The sequence below is a fragment of the Pteropus medius genome, unplaced genomic scaffold (assembly GCF_902729225.1).
Source record: "Pteropus medius unplaced genomic scaffold, Ma_sr-lr_union100, whole genome shotgun sequence".
Lineage (NCBI taxonomy): Eukaryota > Metazoa > Chordata > Mammalia > Chiroptera > Pteropodidae > Pteropus > Pteropus medius.
The window spans coordinates 75,541-98,112 of record NW_024355087.1 but is presented as its reverse complement, the minus strand read 5'-3'; positions in this window follow the sequence as shown (position 1 = coordinate 98,112).

Below are 22,572 nucleotides of genomic sequence, written 5' to 3'. Positions count from 1 at the left end.
GATCTCTCTTTCTCTCTCTTTCTTTTTTGGGGGCTTTTTGTGTGTCTAACTCTCTATTTATATTTATATCTATTGTATCTACACAATAAATAGATAAATTGTATCTATTATCCATCAATCTATGCTGCAATTATTCTTTTTATCTTTTCAAAACTATCTCTCTCTTAATCTCTTATGTAACTATATATCTTCTATTTACCTATCTTTATATCTATCAATATTTTAATTCTATTTATCTATCTAGCTATGTATCCATCTAGCTATCTATCATCTGTATATCTATCTACAGTTCTTTTTATTTGTCTGTCTGTCTGTCTCTCTGTGCATCAGTGTATATGTCTGTCTGGCTGGCTGTTTTACTGTATCTCTGTCCATATTTCACTCTGCTCATTTGTATTTCTCTCTGACACTCGCTATCTATGTATAGCTGAATACTTCGATTTATCTACATTCTGTATATATCTTCATTAATGTTACTCTCAATATGTCATATTATCAATATATACATATATAAATTACTTATAGTTCTATCTTTTTATATCTCTATATATGTATGTATCAATATTTTGGCTATCTATGTGTCTAACTATATTTCTATCTTTCTATCACTTTATCATCTATCAATTTTTTATCTATCATCTAATTTTTCCAAATATTAAATTATTTCTGTATGTATCAATCTTTCAATTTACGTGACTTAAGGATATATATTTATCTATCTATTTTTATATATTAATTATCAATATATATCTAAATCACTTATGGTTCAATCTATCCATGAATCTGTATCGATATGTAGCTATCTCTCTATATCTATGTTCTAACTAAAACTCTCTTTCTATGTATCTATCCATCTATCTATATATATGTCTATCTATCTGCCTGTCTGTCTGTCATCTGTTTTTTCATCTACCTATCTATCTATCTATGTACCTCTGTCTCTATATATATACAATCTATTTATCTTTCTTTCTCTCTATCTCTTGCTCACTCTCTTTCTTGCTCTTTTGCTGTGTATCTATCTATCTATGTATCTTATATAACTGTCAATATTTTATCTACATATTTATTTATTTATCTATCTATCATTTATATCTATTTAATCTAGCCATAACTCTCTGTCACTATCGATTTATATATTTATTAAACTATGTATGTATATATATATGTGTGTATATATATAGATATATATATATTTCTGTCAGAAATTTTTTTTATGTATCCTAAAATCAAAATATGTTTCTAATGCTGGATCTGTTTTTCAACCTAAAAGTAGATATTTGTATCTTTTTGATGATCAAACTATATGTTTATCCACCATCTATCTTTTATCAAATTATCTATGTATAATCTATCCTTCTAATTATCTATGATCTATTTTTCATCTATATATGTATCTATCTCTTCATTTATCTATCTTCATATCTATTTATTTATCTTTCTTTCTCTCTTTCAATCTACCATCTATATCCATTTATCTACCTACATAACTGTATTTCCCTTATATATTTATTTATTTATTTAAATATTTATCAACTATCTATATATATATCTCCTTTTTTATCTATATTGCTATCATTTCTCTAACTTCTGTATGTAACTTTATTAATCTATCTTTTAATATATCAAATTATCATATCTTTCTAAATCATTGATTGTTCTCTTTATACATCTTACAGTCTATTTGTTTATCAATATTTTTATCTATTTATGTATCTCTTTAAAAATTTTTTATCTATCTACCTATTTATCTTTCTATCATCTATCGACCTATCTATTTTTTTATCCCTTTATCTTTCTTACATTTATTTACATACTTCTTTGTCTATTTACTAACATCTATCTTACTATATATCTATCTATAACAAATCCTATTTTTCAAATTACCTTAAGATAGCTAATCTATATAACATTTGATTTTATCTGACTTTTTTTGTATCTCTCTGTTTATCTATCATCTATGTATCATCCATATTTTCATTTATTTAATTTATTCATCCATTTATCTATCTAACTATGAGTGTATCTATTTCTCTGTCTTCTGTTTATCTATCTATATCGATCTGTCTATAACTATATATCTATTCTACAATGTGTCTCTCTATAACACAATCTTTTTTAATTTACCTAACGATTGATATATCTATGTACAGAATGTTAACTTTTTAATATTTTTTTGTCTCATTTTTCATGTATCTAAATCTATATATGTATGTATGTCTGTATGTATGTATGTATGTATGTGTGTGTATATATATATATATATCTCCATTCATTTTTCCATCCTATTATTTATTTTTCTATTTATTTATTAATTTATCTAAGAAGGTAGCTAACTAGCTAGCTAGATCTATATCTAAGTATGTGTTTTTATAATGTATTTAACCACTATTTATCCTACTATTTTCTTATTTATTTACCAGTCAACCTCTCTGTATTTATATTTATATCTTATATTTATCTTTTTCTGCCAATTGATAAATATATTTCTCATTTGGACCGTTACCTATCTTTCCATAAATATATATATATATATATATGTATGTATGTATGTATCTATTTGTGAATCTATTTGTCTACCTGTCTGTCTCTGTGTTTGTCTATCTCAGTTTCTATCTGTCCGTTAGACTCTTACCATCTGTCCATTTGTCAGCCATCATTTATCCATCCATCCCTTGATTCTTCCATTCGTTAATCTATCTATCTATTTATCTATCTATCTATCTATCTATCTATCTATACTATCTATCATCTATCTTTCTTTCTTTCTATCTCTTTTTCTCTGTGTGTGTGTCTGTGTGTCTATCTTTTATCTATTTTTATATTTATCAATTGTATCTATCTATCTCTTTATCTATTATTTATCATCTATTTATTTAATCTATCCATAATTTTATCTATCTCTATAGATCTATCTACTTTTAAATTATCTATGTGTATATCTATCTGTTGAAAATTTTATGTGTTTTACAATAGAAAAGTTTATCTAAAAATGAATCTTACTTTCTACCTAATTATCATTATTTATGTCTTATTGACTATTAAACTTTATTTCTACACACCGTCTATCAATTTTCTTCTATTAATTTATTTGTTTATCATCTATTCCTTTATCTCTGTATCTATGTATTTATCTCTTTATATATGTTTATGTCTATATTTTTATCTACCTATTTATGCATCAATTTATCTTTTTTCTATTGAACTACCTTTCTTTTTCTTTTTATTATTTATTATGTAACTATCTTCTTTTTATTTATTTATTATGTATCTATCTTCTTTCTATTTATCTATTTGTCTATTGACCTTTATATTTATCTATTTATCTATCATCTGTCTTTTTTTATCTATTAATCTTTTATCTATCATCTAAATATATATCTACTGTTCTCTCTGTCGGAATATCCGTCTTACTGTCTGTTTATCTTTCTGTTTGTCTGTCTGTTCATTTGTCAGTCTTATTGTCTACCCATTCTTCTGACATCCATTCTTTCATTTATCTATCTGCCTGTCTGTCTGTCTGTCTATCTATCTATCTATCTATCTATCTAAGTTCATTATGTATTTTTATTAATCAAATTATTATGTATTTTTAAATCACTTATCATTCTCTTTGTCTATGTATATTTCTATCTATATGTTTATCTTTCTGTCTATTTATATATTTATGTCTATTCATTTATTCATTCCTTTATTTATCTATCTATATATCTATTTCTCTATCTTTCTATTTATCTATCTGTCTATCTATCTATCTGTCTATCTGTCTATCTATCTGTCTGTCTGTCTATGCATCCATATATCTATCTGTATCTAACATCTATCAGTATATTAAAATATTTACTAACATATATCTATCCAATTATGTATCTGTCTATAACCAAGGCTATATTTTGTATTACCTTCTGATAGAAAATCTATGTATATAACATTTGATTTTCTCATTGAGTTTCTATGTCTGTCAGTCTCTTTGTCTTTGAGTCTGTCTGTCTACTTACCTTACCATTTATCTTTTTATTTATCTATCATCTATCTATATATCTATCTATAACTATCTTTATATTCAAAATGTCTCTCTCTATAACACAATATTTTTTAATTTACCTAACAATTGAAATATTTATGTACAGGTTGTTCATTTTTCTTCATAACTGTCTAATTGTCTATCTGTCTCAATATTTATCTACCATTCTATCTATTTATGTCATTATATCTCTGTCTATGTATCTGTCTTTCTATTTCTCTATCATTTACTTAATACTTCTAAATATCTAACTATCTAGCTATCTATTTATCAATCATCTATTTATCTATGTATATTTCAATATCTATCAATCTATCATCTATCTATTGACCCATGTATTCATGCATCCATCCATCTATTTATCTATCTTTTGATCGATCGATCTATCTATCTATCTATCTATCTATCTATCTATCTATCTATGTCTATCTAATCCGTTTCTCTATTTATTTATCTATCCATCCATCCATTCATGCATTCCTTTTTCTATTATCTGCTTTTATATCTATCATTTTATCTACTACCTATCTATCCCTTTCTCTATTTATGTTTTATTTCTATTTACTTACGTGTCTATTTTTCTATCTATCATCTATCTATATAAATTTAACCATGTATAACTATGTTTATATGTATTCAACAATGTCTATTTCTGTAATGCAATTTTTCATTTCCTTAATGATTGAAATATTTATGTATAGTTTGTTCTTTTTCTTATAAATACCTGTCCTATTATCTATTGTCAATATATATCTATAAATCTACCTATTTGTTTATCTATTTATATATCTATATATTTATGTATAGCTCATTATCTATTTGTCTATGTATTTATCTTTTTGTCTATTTCTCTATCATCTATTTATTATTTCTAAATTTCTATATATCTATTTACCTATCTATCTATATTTAACTATTCATCAATCATCTATTTATGTATATATCTATTTATGTATATATTTCATTATGTATCTATCTATCTTTCTATTTGCCTATCTAATATCTGTATATCCTATTATGTATATATCTATACTAAGACTATTATTCATTTTACCTAACTATAGATATTTCTGTGTATATAACTTTTGAATTTTTCTTTGTCTGTGTGTATGTCCATCTATCTATCAAGCTGTCTATCTTTATGTCTATCCATCTATCTATCTAGTATTTATATAGAGAGATTTAATCTATCTATATATCATTTATCTATCTATATATTTGTATATCTGTCTAAGCTCTATGTATGTATCTAATTATCTATATGTTTTTTATATCTATCAAACTATCTATCCATCTATCTATTTATTATCTATTCATTAATTTATCTGTGTCTCTACTTTTATTTCTGTTTCTCTATGTATGTATATATCTATCTATATTACTGTCTATGTTTCTCTTTCTCTATTTACATATCTATTTATCTATATGTATCATTTATTTATCTAATATATCCATTATTTTATCTATCTCTTTTCTTCTATTATTCTTCCTATGCATATATTTATCTATAATAAAATTACTTTAAGTATCCTACCATCATTCCATGTTAAAATAAAAGATGTGACTTTCTCTTATCTATTGATATTTATATTTGTTTGAATATCAAACAATATACCTATTACCATCTATCCATCTATCTTCTATGTATCTATCTATTTATCTATCTGTCAGATTATACCTCTACCTATCTATATATCTATATAGATATTATGTATCTATATCTATATTATGTATCTATATCTATCTATCTATCATCTATCTATCTATCATCTATCATCTATTTATCTATGTATCTATTCTAATTTATGAGTGCCAATAAAACAGATTATTTTTCATTTACCTAACAATCGATATATCTACCTACATAACATTAGATTTCTCTTTCTTGGTCTGTTTATCTATATATCTATCTACCTATCGATCTATTTACTATTTATCTATGTATCTTTACATCAATCTATTTATTATATTTTTATTATTTATATATCTATTATCTAAATATCATTTCATCTATTGATTTATCTACCTATCTACCTATTTACCATTCTCTATCTATAATTCTATATATATATATTTTTTATCTACCTAATTCTCTATATATCTAAATATCTATATTTTTGTTTATCAATTTATCTATTATCAATTATTTATCTATTGATTGTTTATCTACAATCTATCGATTTATTTTTCAATCTACCTATCTACCTTACTCTTTATGTATTTATTTATTTATCTACATTACTATCTATTTATCTATCTCTTTTATCTATTATTTATCATCTACTTATGATTCTATAAATCTATTTATCTTTGTCTTTCTATTAATTAATCTATGTATATATTTCTCTAATGTAAAATTATATTATATATTCTACGATCATTTCATATCTATAGCAAAATATGTTTTTTTAAATTTATGTATCCATATTTATAGTGTTTCACTGTCGAATTATATACCTACATACCATCTTTCTATCTAGGTATCTATATCTGTGTCTATACACTGTCTGTCTAATTATCTATATATATCATCTATCTGTTTATCTTTATATTCTTTTATTTTGTATCAACAAAACAAACTATTTTTGCACTTCAATGATCCATATATCAGGCTATATAACATTAGATATTTCAATTTTGTCAGTCTTGCTATCTATATATCTATGTATCTTTATCTATCAATTTATTTATTAAATTTGTATCTATGTATCTATACATTTATCTGTGTATCTATATAACTATCTGTTTACCTATATGTATATATATGTGAGTATGTATGTATGTGTGTATGTATGTATCTATTATGTATTTGTATATAATCTCTTCATTTATCAATCTATTTATTGTGGTATATATCTATCAATAAAACAAACTATTTTTAATTTACCTAACAATCGATATATCTTCATAACATTAGATTTTTTCTCTCTTTTGTTTTACAATCTATATATCTACATGTCTGTACATCTATCCACCTATTATTTTTCTAAGTACCTATGTATTTATGTATCTATCAATCGATTGATTTATCTATCCATCTACCTATCAACTCTCCTTCTATCTATATATCTATCTATTTATCTACCATCTATCAATTATAATCTATCTATACAATCCATAAATCTATCTTTTTTATCTATTTATTTATCTACCTATCTAGCTTTCTAATTCATTTATTTATTCATTTATTCATCCTTCTATTTAGTTGTTTGTCTATCTACTTATCTATCTTTTTATCTATACACCTATTATCTATATCTTTATCTATCTTTTTATTTATCTCTCTATTCTCTATCTATATATCTATGTATCTATTTATCTATCTCTCTGTCATCTGTTGTTTATGTAAGCTACTCATAATTCTATCTATTTCAATGTATTTATCCATTAATCTATGTATGGATATATTTATTCTCTTTATATTATACTGTATCTCCTACTATCGATCTATGATCTGAACAAACGTTTTGTCTTTCTACCTAACAATATTTATATATGTTTAACTATTGAACTAGATACATAGCCACAATCTATGTATCTATGTATCTATCTATGTATCTATGTATTTATCTATCTATCATTCTTTCTGTCTATCGATCTTTTTATCTATCTGTCTTTCTATCTATATCATCTATCTATGCATTATTCTATCTATATTGGTCTTCTGTATATTATTCTGTATATCTAACAAAAGATGTGTATTTATTTCTATCGATATTTACATTTGTTTCAGTAATGTTTTATATACCTATTTATCAATCTGTTTATATATCTATATATCTTTGTATTATTTATCTAAATATTTATTTATTTATATATACATCTATATACCTATTTGCCTATTTATCCATCTATCTATTTTTATATTTATTCATCTTTTTATTTATCTATCTATATTTTTTGTTTTTATTTATCTGTCTATCATATATCATTTATCTAATCTATTTATAAATATATCTTTATCTATCTATTAATCTATGTATATATTTTTAATTTCAAAATTATTTTATGTATCCAACGATCCATTTATTTCTAACAAAGGAAGTGTCTTTCTGCCTATTGATATTTATATCTGTTTGACTATCGAACTGTATACCTGTATATCATCTCTCTATGTATCTACATCTCTATTCATCCACCTACCAATCAACTATCTATCTTTCTACCTATCTTTCATCTATTTCTATTTCTATTTATTTATTTGTGTATTTATCTACACATCGGTGTATTTATCTATCTTATCTATTTATGAATCTACCTATCTCATTGATCTTTTTATTATTCTATGTATATTTTATCAAATGTGAAATTATCTTATGTATCCAAATTTCGATCTCTGTATCTAATAAAGAATTTGTCTTTTTGCCTAACTATCGATATTTATATCTGTTGGAATATTGAACTATTTATCTATTTACAACTATATTATGGAACTATATACCTATATACCTATTTATACCTATCAATGTATTTATTTTTCTGTACATCTTTCTATCTATCCATTTCTCTTTTTTTATCTATTTTACTATCATTGTTTCTATTTATCTATATGTCGATATATCTTTCTGTCTTTTTATTTCTCTATCTTTATATCTATCAATAATTTAACTATCATATAGCTATTAAATCTATTCAATAATATATCGCTCTATAGATCTATTAGTCTATCTATGTACATATCTATCTATTGTTAAATTTTTTTATCTCACACAATAGATCTGTTTCTAAAAATAGATCTTTCATTCTGCGTTTCTATCGAAATTTACATCTCTTTTAATAACGAACTAATAGCTGTCTACTATCTGTGTATCTATCTCTGTATCTATCAATTTATCTCTCATTTTTATATCTACATCTTTATTTATCTAATTTATTTATTTATTTGTTTATTCATCTATCTATATATCTATTTTATCTATTTATCTATTTATCTATCTTTCAATAATCTATCATCTATCTTTTTAATCTATCCAAAAGTCTATTTCTCTGTCAATCAATTTATCTATTAATCTATCTATCTATATATCATAAAATTTTTTATGTATCCTACCATCGATCTGTGTTGCTAAAAAAGGAAGTATTTTCTATCTAACTATAGATATTTACATCTGTTTTACCAAGGAACTATATAACTAACTATATACCATCGATGCATCTATCATCTATCTGTCTTGTCTGTTTACCTATCTCTATATCTATCTCTCTATCTCTTTGTCTACCTTCCTATCCTTCTATCTTTTTGTCTGTCTTTCTATAGTATATATCTCTCGATTTACTTATCTATTATACTATTTATTTATCTAACTAATTTACATCTAGCTATCTCTATTGTTATTTATCCAGCAAAATACCTATCCATCTACCTATCTATGTATATCTCTCTCTCTGTATATATCATTTTATTTTTCTCCCTATCTATATATCCTCTAAATATATATAATTCTTTATATATATATCTTTATATCTATCTATCTACCTATCAACTATCGATTTATCTTTCCATCTACCTACCTACCTATCTCTCTATGTCTCTATCTATTTAATCATCTATCTATCTACCTGTGTATACTTTTATCTGTCATCTAAATATATTTCCAAATATTTAAATACCTATTTCTTTTTACATCGTTTTATCTATCATCTATCTATCTATCTATCACCTAACATCCATCAATCTAATGTATTCATAAGTCTGTTAGACTCTCGAAATATATACCTAGCTACATTCTATCTATCATCTATCTGTCTATCTCTCTCTGTATCTACATATGGATCTATGTATCTTTCAATGTATCTATTCATCTATATATCATCTATATACTTATCAATTTATCTTTTTGTCATTTTATCTATCCTAGTATATATGTCAATAAAACAATTTTTTAATTTGCCTAATGATCAATATATTTATTTGCATAATTTTAGATTTTTCTTTGTCAGAGTATCTATATATTTACATATCTATATTTTTATTAATGTATTTCTTTTACTTACCTATATATCTATGTATCTATGTATCAATCAATTTATCAATCTTACTATCACCTATATCTTTATATATCTAGCTTTCTATTATCTATCATTCTTTTTTCTATTCATATATCTATCATTTATTATCTATCTAAATAAGCTATTCATAAATTTATCTATACCTATCTTTTTATCCATCAATCTATTCATATATTTTTCTATCTTAAAATTATTTTATGTATTCTATGATAGATTTATGTTTTTTAAAAAGGGAGTCTTTTTCTGCCTTACTCTCGATATTTATATCTGTTTGAATATCAAACTATTTAATTATTTATCGTCTCTCTTTGTATGTATCTAGATAGCAATCAATCCATCTATCATCTATCTATCCATCCATTATCTTTTTATCTTTCTATCTTTCTATATTTTTACTTATCTATTTATCTATCTATCCATCTATCTATTTATCCATTTTTCTTTATCTATTATCTAACAATCTATCTTTCTATCTATCTATCTATCTATCTATCTATCTATCTATCTATCTACCTATCTATATCTATCTACGTACATATTTATATTTTATCTATCTTTTTATCACTATATTTACTATCATATTTATAAGTCTATTTGTAAATTTATCTCTTATCTATTACTCTATTTATGTATATATCTAATTATCATTAAATTTTTCTATGTAGCCCCCAATAGATCTGTTTCTGACACTGATTTTATATTCTAACTATTAATAATTACATCTTTTTTAACATACTATGCTCCCATCCATCATCTATATTTCAATATATCTATTTATGTATCTTTTTTCTATCTATATATATTTGTCATCTTTATTTCTCTCTATTTATCTATTACTTTTATTCATTCATTTATCTATCTACATATTTCTTTCTTTCTGTCTATTTTTCTTACTATTTATATCTATCCTCTATCATCTATCTATATAACTATTCATAAATCTATCTATCTCTATCAATCTATCTAATTTTCGATACTATTAGATATTTATTTATTGTAAAATTATTCTATGTATCATACTATTTATCTTGTTTCTAAAAATGGATTTCTTTATGCCTAATTATATATATTTTTTATATATATATCATTGACTGTAGAATTATATACCTATCTATCATCTATCTTTCTATTTATCATTTATAATCTATTATTTAATCTATTCATAAATGTATCTATCTCTAATAATCTATCTATATATTAATCTATCTCTGTACATGTTTATCTACCCATAAGTTTTTAACTTTTATCAATATTTATGTTTGTTTGATTAATGAACCATGTAACTTTTTTCCTACCCAACTGTTGATATTTACATGTGTTTGACTAAGGTAATATATACCTATCTATCATGAATCTATCTTCCATCTATCTCTCTATGTATCCATCTATCTTTATATCTATCAATCTTTTTATATATCCTTATAGCTATCATTTATCTATGAATTTATCTATTCATGTTCGCATTTACCTTTCTCTCTCAGTCTCTCATTCTATTATCTCTTTATCTCTTTATCATCTATCATCTATCTATATAATTTATCCATTAATCTATTTATGTATATATTTATTTATGTTTACATTATTCTTGTATCCTACGATCGATCAATCTTACTAAAAAAGAATGTATCTTTCTGCCTGTCGATACATATATCTGAATGTCAAACTATAATCTAACTACCTATCGATATATCCATCTATCATTTATCTATCAATTTATCTATACATCTAATTACCTTTTTCTTTTTATCTGTGTATCATTGCATCTATCTATCTATATATCTTTCTGTCTCACTCTCTTACTATCTATCAAATATTTATCTATCTATATTTTTACTTATCTATTTTCTACCGCTTTATTTTTTAACCTATCTATATGTCTATCAATGTATCATCTGTCTATTGATTTATTTATGCATCTACCTACCTACCTATCTCTCTCTGTTTCTATTTATTTATACATATTACTACCTATTTATTTATCTATCCATCTATCATCTATGTATCTATCATCTTTCTATCTTTTTATTTATTAGCTATCATTTATCTAATCTATCCATAATTCTTTCTATGTCTATCGATCTATCTACCTATTAATCTATCTATGTATATATTTATCTGTTGTATAATTATGCTACGTATCTTAGGATCGAAATATGTTTCTAACAACGGATGAGTCTTTCTGTCTATTTATATTTATATCTGTTTGACTATCAAACTATATACCTATCTCCCATCTATCAATTTATCTACTTATGTATCTATCATCTATCTATCTAAAGTCTATTTATCTCTCTATCCTTTCTTACATTATAAATATGTCTTTTAATCTATCAACCAAACATACTATTTTTTATCTGATTGATGTGTCTTTTTAGATGCTCAATCGATGTTTCTGTTCTACAATTTATCATTTTTTTCACTATGTATCTCTGTATGTATGTATGTATGTTTCTATCTATCCGTCTATCATCTAACAACAATATAACTATATATCTTCCATCTGTATATGTATCTATTTGTCCTCTATCTATCACCTATCTATCATCTAACCGTTTATCTATGTATTTATCCATTTCTGATCAATACATGAACTTTATGTGTGTCTCTCCAACTGTCTAACTCTCTGTATCTATATCAAATTTTTTAAACGTTAGTGTATTATCTTTCAATCTATATATTTATTACCAGCCATTTATCATGGTTCTAAATCCTATACCCATCTACTAACTCTCTACAGTTTATGTAATTATCTAAGTAATCTTTTATCTATTTCATAATCTGTCTCTTGATATCTTGATATCTCTATCTATCTATATACCTTTCTGACTATCAACACATTATGTATCAATTTATCATACTGTATTCCTTATTTTTTAATCTCTACTTTTTTATATATCTATATGGATATCTGTCTATTTTTCTATCTATCTATCCCACTATCTATCTATATGTATTTCTGTCTATCAACCAATCTGTCTATAATTACATCTATCCATCCTACCATTTATCTATCTATCTATCTATCTATCTATCTATCTATCTATCTATCTATATACACTTACTCTATTTTTCTGTTTGTATGTAGGTGTGTATGTATCACCTATTTCTCTTTCTCTATCAATCTATTCATTTATATATCTATCTATATGTCTATCTATGTACCTATCAGTCAATTAATATATATACATTTATTCCTCTTACCATTTTCTATATATCTATATGTATTTTATATTTGTATGTATCTATATATGTATGTATGTTTGTATGTATATATTTACATATGTGTATGTAATTAGCACCTATTTATCTTTCTGTCTCTCTGTCTATCTCTTTTTATTTATCTATCTACTATTTATCTATCTATCTATTTATCTATTATCTATCTATATATCTATCTACATATATATACGTATCAATATCTCATACCTTTCTCTTTATTTTTTATGTCTCTATGTATCTATATAACTTTGACTCTAACTTCGATCTATATATCTGTCTATGTATCTATTTTTCTTTATATCTATATATCTATCAATCACACTATTTATCATATGCATTTATCTCTCATACTACTTACCTATATATGTATACTTATTTTATGATTATATGTATTTATGACCACCTATCTCTCTTTCTACCTATTTAAATATCCATCTATCAATCTCTTTAACTATTTATCTTATTTAATATCATGTCATCTATCATCTATCCATAGCTATCTCTCTTATATATTGAGGGTATTTTTTCATGTCTGCCTTACACTCATATCTCAGTCTGTTCATCAGTCTGTCATTAGTCAATTTCTTGTTATGTTCATCACTATTTCCAATTACTTTTCTAAGGCTTTATCTTTCTATCATATACATATATTATCTGTCTATTTATCATTTATCTATTTATTTCTGTATGTATCTAGCTGTCTATCTCTCAGATACCATCAAAGCTAACTAGCTTTTTGTCTCTTTGAATTTCTTACAGTTTATATGTATATGAATCTTTGGAAATGTTAGTTTTTGTATTTATGTATTTGTCAATCTATATATCTATCATCTTACTATCTACCATTATATATATTCGTTATCTATCTATACCTATTGTCTTACCCATTATCTATCTATCTTTCTATGTATGTATCAGCTATCAATCTATCGATCTACCTGTCTATCCCTCTGTCTATCTATCATCTGTCTATCATTCTCTCATGTCTCTCTTTATCCATCTATCTAACTGTCTATCTCTTCGGTATTTATTATATCTAACTAGCTTTGTGTCACTCCATCTGTCTGATAGGTTATATGTATGTGAATTCTTTGAAAACCTGAGTATTTATCTTATAATCTGTCAAATTATTTATCATCTATTTCTAATTATCTATCAATCTATTAATGTATCAGTCATACTATTTTTCTATCTAACCAGCGATCTTTCTCTTTTTGTCTATCAATCTATCTTTTTGTTAATAATAGAGCTATCTCTATAACTATCTATATATCTATCTTTTTATATAACTATCAACATTACTATTGTATATATTTAACGATCAACTATCTTATATCTATCTATCTATTTACCCATCTCTTTATGTATCTACCTATCTGTCTATCTATTATGCATCCATCAACATCTACATATCGGAGCGTTTCTCTACCTATCTGACATTCAGTATGTCTATGAATATGTTAAAATATGTTTATATACCTATCAGTTTATATATCTATTTATCTATGTATCTATCTAGCTATGTATCTATCTAGATATCTATCATCTATCACTATCAATGAATCAATCTATCTCTCTATCTTCAGTCTGTCTTTCTATTTATGCATCATTCTATCTTTCCAGCTATCATCTATCTCTCATCTATGTATCTAATATTTACTCATATATATGTATGTATCAATATCTCATACTCTTTTCTCACTTTTTTGTCTCTATGTATCTATATTTCTGTCTATCAAAATATCTATCTATTTATTTATCTTTCTATATACCATCTATCAATCACAATATCAATCATTTACATCTATTCATCATACCATTTATTTACATATATATGTATTCTGTGTTTGTATGTATGTATGTATGTACCATCTATCTATTTATGTATCTTTGTATCTATTTATCTACCTATTTATGTATCAATTTATCTATTAAATCATAAAGCCATCCATCTTTTTATCACCATCTCTCTATTTGCTGTGTGTATTTCTGCATATCTGTCTTACTCTCATATCTCAGTGTGTCAGTCTGTCATTAGTCAATCTCTCTTTACATCCATCACACTTTCTAATTACCTGTCTATCACTTTTTCTATCTATGTATCTATGTGTCTATCTATCTATCTATCTATCTATCTATCTATCTATCTATCTATCTAATCTCTATCTATCTAATCTCTATCATCTGTCTATCATAATATTCTTCCTTCTCTCTACTTATGTATCTGTCTAACTGTCTATCTCTCAGGTATCCATTAAATCAAACTAGCTTTTGTCACTTCGTCTCTCTGACAGAATACATGTATATGAAATTTTTGAAATGTCTGTCTATATATCTTACAATCTATCAAACTATCTATCTATTATCTATTTCTATCTAGCTATCTTTCAATCTATCGATTTATCAATCATACTATTTTTCTATTTATTTAACGATTGATCTTTTTTTGTCTATCAATCTGTCTTTTCATTAACAATCACGCTATGTGTATAACAATCGATCTATCTATCTACCTTTTTATTTATTTATCATCTATCTCTATTTTTTTTATTTATGTTTCATCTAACCATTTATCTATCTATGTATCTATTTATCCAAATCTTATGTATGAATCAAATCTAACAGTGTATCTCTCCAACTGTCTCTCTGTATGTATAAATCTTTTGAAATTTTTGTGTATGCATTTCAATATATCAATCTATATATCTATCTTCTACTTTCTTTCATGTATCTATATAATGTACCTATCCTTTTATCTATCATCTATTAAATTATTTATGTTTCTCTCTAACTCACAGTTTTTCTATCTCTTGATCTATCTTTCTATCTATCTTATATCTGTCTATTTAACTAGCCAGCTAGCTAGCTATATATGTATGTTTCAATTTATCATAATTTTTTCTTATTATTTATGTTTTCATATATCTATATATCTATCTGATTATCTATCTCTCTATCTATCTATCATCTAGATAGATAGATCTATCTATCTATTTAACTATCTATCTATAGGTTTGTCTATCAACCTAATTATTAATCTCTATCCAACTATCCATCATTTATCTATCTATATGTCTATATAGATATATATATATTCTATTTTTATATATTCTATTTTGTAAGTATGCATGTATATATGTATGTATGTAGGTATGTACCACCTATCCATCTTTCTATCTATCTATCAATTGATTTATTTATCTATTTATCTTTTTATCTATCTATCTTTGTATTTTTCCATCCACTATCTATCCCTCACTTTCTGTATATCTAATTTGTGTCTCTCTGCATCTCTCTTTGTCTCGTAGCTCTTTGCCAGTCTGTCTCTACTCAATCTCTTTATGTTATTCACTCTTCCTACGTATCTACCATTAATTATATTTATTTAATATATCTCAGTATCTATCTATCTACCTATCTATCATTTATCTATCAATCATCTATCTTTACATTTTTATATTATTTTCTGTATATATAAATGTATATCTCTTTCTGTCATTTATCGATCTACTTTCTATCTATCTATTATCTATCTATTCATCTATCTATCCATTATCTATCTTTCTATCTTTTAATCTATCTACATTTCATCATCTATCTTTTTATCTATCATCTATCATTTTATCAATTTATCCATCTATTATCATCAAAGTATCTTTCTCTCTATCTAATTTTATATTGATCTTTCTCTCTTTCTAATTACCTATTTATCTATCATCTATCTATCTGCCTATCTATCTATCTACTGTCTATCTATCTATCTATCATTCATCCATCATATATTTATCACTATTTATCTAACTATCTATCTATCTATCTTGTGAGTATCTTTCTGCATTTGTCTGTCTCTCATATCTTAGTCTGTTTGTCATTCTATTATTAGCCTGTCTCTCCTTATGTTTCTATCTATATCTATCGATTTATTGATTTATCTATCAATCATGTATGTCTCTAAAATTTATCTATCCATATATTTATTTATGAATTATCATACTCTTTTCCAAATTATTTATGTCTCTGTGTATATACATACATATGTTTCTATTTATCAATCTATTAATCTATCTGTCTTTTATCTATCAGTCTATCAATCTATAGAACTCTATACATAATTCCATTTATGTATATTTATATCTATTTGATGTTAGTATGTATGTGTATATATACCACCTTCCTATCTTTTTTCTATCATTTATTGACCCATATATTTATCTATCTATCTATCTTTCTATCTATTTGTACAATAGCTATCTTTCATCTATGTATCATCCTATCTATATCTATCTACCATCTATTTATTTATCATCTATCTATCTATATAATTATCTATCAAGAAACAGGGAATATGGCAGATTAGGTAAAAGCAGCTTCATCTCCTATCAGGACTGCATTAAAATTATAACCAAATTATAAAATAATCAATGTGAAGAATCACCTGAAGTCCAGCCGATCATAATACCTACATCTGATAATATAAAGTAGCCACATTAAAGCCAGTCAGAGGGGCAAAGCCCTTAATCAGACTTGACCTTAACTCATGGGTGGTGGATTATAATTGAGAGTGAGAGCAAGGCTGCAGAGGCTTTACTGAAGAAGAGGGGTTCCTGGTCTCATCTGGGGTCTCCCCAGTGCAGGGTCCCAAAGCAGGGAAGAGAAAATTCCAATAACACTTACTGTAGAAACTAGAGGGGATTCGAGCCACCTGGTTGATACAGAAGGCAACTGAGTTCCTAGATGCCCCTTTGAAGGACCTGCACAAAAGTTTTCTGACCTATGGCCACTCAACTGGATATCAGTGGTGGATCTGAAGATGCACCTGGGATTCATTATGAAAAAAGTCTCCATCAACTAGAGTCAGAAAGAGGGCTGTTAAAGGCAGCCACCATTGTGCCTTAGTCCGGCCTCCCTACAGACCATGCCAGCTTGATTGTGCAGACCTCTCCCATTAGGAGAACCATTAGGAGACCCTGGTCTGGAGATCAGCCCAACCTGCCTAACCTGAAGACTGCTAGGGGAAAGTTGTTTATGGTTGGCTGCCAAGCCCTGAGCTGAGTGATTCAAAGTTAAGTATTTACAGCAGGGTGGCCATTGTTGTGAGCAGTATTTCTAATCCCAGCAACAATGGCTAGCACTGTGAGTCCCATTTCAGAGATAAGATCAGACAGATCGCTACTGCCAACACAAACTTGAGCAATTATTGGGGATTTGTGAACCAGTCCCAGACAGCAGTTGCTCTTGCTGTGATCCGGGTCATCTGCAGGAACATATAACAGTTATCAAATTTCTAGCAAGACTAGGACTGTTTTGATCTGACAACCACTGTCTCTCTGACACCCCGCCCAACCTAATCTTCAGACTGCCTGGGACAGGTGTTGTTGGACGGCTGCCAAGCTCAGCTCTGAGTGATTCAGAACCAAGTATTCACAACAGTGTGGCCATCATTGTGAGTGACCTTGCCAATCATAGCAAAAGCAGCCGGCCCTGTAATCTACATTTCAATTCCCAGTGGGTGACCAGTGCTATGAGCTGCATTTCATTGGAAAACATAGCAGAGGGAGAGACGTCCCCAGTTCCCTCCCCTTGAAACAATAATAAGCTGAACATCTAAAACTCAACAAAAAACACCCAAACTGCACATCAGCATGTCTGAACTTGGTATCTGCACATAAGAGCTACCACAGGTACTTTAAGGCATTATATTATATAAAACAGGGATCCAAGAGGCTTCGACATCACTTACTGGAAACCAAAGGAAAAGTGCATTCTTTGCAACAAACTACAGACAGACCTTTATATAATAAACCTTCTTTCTGGAAAACAGCATAATACATTTCAGTTAATGCCCAGGCAGAGAAATAGTCTATTAAACACCATAAATAACTAAAATGAAAAAGCATCTAGAAAGAAAAAGGAAAATCTCCAGAAAATAAACTTGTAGACATAAAAATATGTGACTTAAATGATGACAGAAAATTTAGTGATGGTATCAAAAAAAAAAAAAAACTCTAATAATATTCCTCAAAATGAGATCAAAACAAATCATATCAACAATATTAGGAATTGAAAAAACAACTAGATGAGCAGAGCAAGGAGATTGAAACCCTCAAAAAGAACCAAATAGAATTTCCGGAGATGAAGAAAACACTGCAAGAGTTGAAAAATGAAATAGCAAGCTTGGGAAATAGAGTCAACTAAATGGAGAAAAGGATCAGTGATATCACAGACACAAATCTAGAAGTGCATCAGAAGGAAGAAAAAAGAACCCAAAGAAAGAAAAATAATGAAAGAGAAATACAAGAATTAGTCGATACCATCAGGAGAGGAAACATAAAAATAATAGGTATTATCAAAAGTGAGGAAAAGGAGCAGAGACTAGAAAGCATTTTCAGACAAATAGTGGATGAAATTGCCCAAATCTAAGGAATGAGCTGGAGCTTGGAATTAAAGAAGTCAACAGAACATCCAATTATCTCAATCCAAAAAGGCCTTCACCGAGACACATTTATTAAAGTTATCAAAAATCAACAACAAAGATAGAATTCTCAAGGCAGCCAGGGAGAAAAAAATGGTAACATATAAAGGTAAACCCATTAGGAAATGTAAGACTTCTCATCACAAATATTACAAGCCAGAAAGGAATGAAATCAAATATTTAAACTATTAAGTGAAAGGAACTACCAGCCTAGAATAACGTATTCAGCTAAGCTCTCTTTTAGATATGAGAGGGAAATTAAGACCTTTCCAGACATGCAAAAATTGAGGGAATTCTCCACTACAAGATCTGCATTACAGGATATACTGAAAAAGGTCAACTCACTTAAAATAAAACAACAACAACAACAAAACTACATAATTAGGAGCAAAGTGACTATCAGGCAAATAGAAGCAGAGGAGTGCAGCCCTTACTAAGAACAGGGCATTATAGCTTAAATAATAACAACATAGTAATGAACGTTCAGCATACATAGGGACAAAATGAGACAAGAAAGACTAAAAATTGAGGATTCAAAGATCCAAAATCGCAAAGGGTAATAGAGATGAGGCATGCACAAAAAAAAAATACACGCCTATATATATAACGATAGTTATATATATATATATATAACTATCCTTTTCATATTCATAATGATATATATATAGTTATATATATATAAAACTATATATATCATTATATATATTATATATATATCGTTATATATATAATTGTGTATATATAGTTATATATACAATTATATATAATGATATATATAGTTATATATAATATATTATATATATCATTATATATATAATATATATATCATTGTATATATATAACTATATATATACTTTATATATAGTTATATATATATAATGATATATATAATTGTATATATAATTGTATATATATAACTATATATATACTTTATATATAGTTATATTATATATATCGTTATATATATAATGATATATATAATATATATCATTATATATATATAACAATCCTTTTCATGTTCATAATGATAAACACAGACCAAAGATTCAGAACTGAAGTTTATAATATAAAACAAGAAGAACCAGAGGCAAAATCCACAAAAGCCAACCAAATTTTTTAAAAAAAGAAAAAAAGAAATACAAGGACAAGGAAGCCATGGAAAAATTGAGCTACCAGAAAGCAAAAGATAAAAGGCTATAAAGAGAACTCATATTTCAATAATCATCGTAAATGTAAATGGATTCAACTCACCAATTAAAAGGCACAGAGTTGCAGAATGAATCAAAAAAACAAAACCCAACTGTATGCTGTCTCCAGGAGACACATCACAGCTCCAAAGACAAATATAGACTGATAGTGAAAGGGTGGAAAACAATATTTCAAGCAAATGGCATTCAGAGAAAAGTAGGAGTATTGGTACTAATATCAGATGAACTAGACTTCAAAATAAAATGATAAAGAAAGATACTTTATCATAATGATAAAGGGAATCCTGCACCAAGAAGATATAATAACTATTAATAGCTGTGCTTCCCATGAGGGAGCCCCGAAATATGTAAAGCAATTGCTAACAGAAATAAAGGGAGAAACAGACCAAAACACTATTGTACTAGAGGATCTAAATACCCCCCTATTGGATATGGATAGATCATCCAAAGAGAAAATCAATAAGAAAATAACATTCTTAAATGACACATTAGACCAACTGGACATAAGTGACATTTACAGAGCCTTCCATCCCAAAACAGCTGCTTATACATTTTTCTCTAGTGCACATGGAACATTCTCAAGGATCGACCACATACTAGGACACAGAGCTGCCCCAACAAATATAAGAGGGTTGCAATCACACCAACCTTATTCTCTGACCATAATGCTTTGAAATAGAGATCAACTGCAGAAAGAGATCAGGAAGAACCACAAATACATGGAGATTAAACAACAATGCTACTGAAGAATGACTGGGTCACATAAGAAATAAAAAGAGAAGTCAAGAGATATATAGAAATGAATGGTATTGATAGCATAATATATCAAATTTTGGAGACATAGCAAAAACAGTCATAAGAGGAAAGTTCATATCATTACAAGCCTACCTAAAAAAACAAGAATGAGCCCAAAAAGAAGTGGAAAAAATAATTCCTTTCACAATTGCAACAAAAAGAATAAAATATTAAGAAATAAATTTAACAAAACGTGAAGAATTTATAGAATAATAAGAAATAAAAGCAAATACCAAAAAATGGAATGATATTTCATGTTCTTGGATTGGAATAATCAACATAGTTAAAAAGACTATATTATGTAAAGCATTATACAGATTTAATGCAATCCCCATCAAACTCTCATTGGTATTTTTTAAAGAAATAGAACAAAAAATCACCAGATTTGTATGGAAGCATAAAAGACCCTGCATTGCCAAAGCCATCCTGAGAAAAAAAGAATGAGGCAGGAGGTATCACTCTGCCCAACTTCAAATTATATTACAAAGTGACAGTAATCAAAGGGCATGGTATTGGCAAATAAACAGACACATGGACCAGAATCAAGAGTCCAGAAGTAAATCCATATTTATATAGGCAAATAATTTTTGACAAAAAAGCCAAAAATATACAGTGGAGAAAGGAAAGCCTCTTTAATAAATGGTGTTGAGAAAACTAGAAAGCCACCTGCAAAAGAATGAAATAGTCTGTTGTCTATCACCACACACCAAAATTAACTCAAAATGGATTAAGGACCTGAATATAAGACTTAACATAATAAAATGCATAGAAGAAAACAAAGGAACTAAACTGAAGGACCTTGGACTTAAAAAGGAATGTATGAATTTGACCTTGAAAGGCAAGGG